This window comes from Seriola lalandi, unplaced genomic scaffold (genome assembly GCF_002814215.2).
Source record: "Seriola lalandi dorsalis isolate HSWRI2012SDOR001 ecotype SW California unplaced genomic scaffold, Sedor1 jcf7180002052274, whole genome shotgun sequence".
NCBI lineage: Eukaryota > Metazoa > Chordata > Actinopteri > Carangiformes > Carangidae > Seriola > Seriola lalandi.
In genome coordinates this window covers 1,553,816-1,555,641 of record NW_019522827.1, presented here as the reverse complement: position 1 = coordinate 1,555,641, position 1,826 = coordinate 1,553,816, and positions in this window count along the sequence as shown.

The following is a 1,826-nucleotide window of genomic DNA, read 5'->3' as shown; positions in this document are numbered from 1 at the left end:
TCGTCTTTCATTTTAGGTCACCTCTGTTGTGACCCATTCGACACTTCACAGACCTCAGCCCTGTTAACATATCCTGGTAACCCCAAATTGCTTTATTACAGTTGATGTAAGAAAAGTTTACACACACAACCTTGAAGAGTAACTCATCTATTATGATGTTTCTAAGGGCCTATGACTGACAAGGACACTAAAAACTTTTAGTTAGAATTTTAGGCAATTTTTTCAATATTAAATTATTAGCCTATCATCAATAATAGAATATTATATAGAATATTTTTATTACTATGTGCTAATAAAAATAATGGTTTCTTCTTCTTTTCTTGTTTTGGTAAGACGTAGACTTCCAGAGAGCTTCTATAGAGAGGCCCAATTCCTGTATTTTCCATTCAAGAATACAGTGTAATCATAATAGAAATGATGGCCAAAGCTATAAAAATAAGAGCTAAGTTGTAATAAACCTCAGTTATCCTTTAAGGTAGGGTTAGGGTTAGTACAGACTACTGAATGAATGAGTGACACATTCAATTTACATGCAAACTATTTGGCTTCTGGTCACACAATATCTGGCAGGATTTCAATATCTTATGGAAAACAATGAACTGCATTGGTCTTTTAACTGCACATGGCCACCCCTTACCTATTTTATGAATCTACATTCATCAGCTTCAGTTTCATGCAGACTCAGCTGGACTGATAACCGAGTCTTCCATGCCACATCTTGACATTGCGGCTACCCGGCATTGCCATCACAGGGCCTCTAAAGTACCAAATGTTGAGCTTGCAGATTGTCTTGCTTATACATCCAGCCTCTAATCTACAAGATTTATACCTTGTCCCACCCCTGTAATTAACAGACTTCCTAATAACTCACCTCATACATTTATAACATTTACTATCCCCACATATCAGCACACAACAGGACCTATTAAGATGTCAGCTTCAAACTGAAAACATGAGGAGGTTTCCATAGTGACAGTCATCACTCATACTCCTCTCAAACCAGTTCTGCTTCAAGCTGTGTTCACTATTTATTCTTCAGCCAGATCTAAAGATCTTACTGAGTGAACTTCAAGTGGCATATTTTAGGAAAGAGAAAAGAAGGGATATGACCCAAGAGCAGGATTACTGTGGGTCACAAATCACAGTTTGTTTAGCTGTGAAGTCACTTAGCCAGCTTATAGAAGCTTAATCAAAGAAAGATGAATAGACATGTAAAAGCTGCCCAGACATCCTCTGTCAGAATTAGCCAATCCAGATGCGCCCAAGCACACCCAGGAAGTCCAGGTCATTCACACCACCGAGTGTCATCCATGCTGTCATTGACCCCGACAACCACAGCACGTCAACCAGTAGTCTGAGGCAGGCTTTGGGGTCAAATTTCTGCCCGTGGCTCAGCACAGGAGCACAAGTGTCTGGTCAGACCCGCTGGTCAGGCACCACGCCCTGCCAACAACCACTGTCTGACAGCTGCTGTTGCCTCACCAACCTGCACGCATGGGAAAAGTCCACAGAAAGCCAAGCAGACAGTTGGGACATGACAGGACAGGAACGGCGTGAGTGTCTGCGCGCCCCATCACAACTATAGAGGGAGCAGGCAGTATTCTTTAATGGCCCGAGTGATGAGAGGTGTAACTGCAGGTCGGAGGCCAGCAAACTGGCAGGAGTTAAAAATGGATTTTACGGCTGCTCCAAGACAGACCTAATAGCACTTCCCAGTGAGGTCTAATGCGTTTATGTATTTGTGGATTACATTTTATTGCAATTCAGCTCAATAAAACAGAGAAATGTAAGGGTAGAAGTTTTCTTTGGAAGGATGATATGCAGGT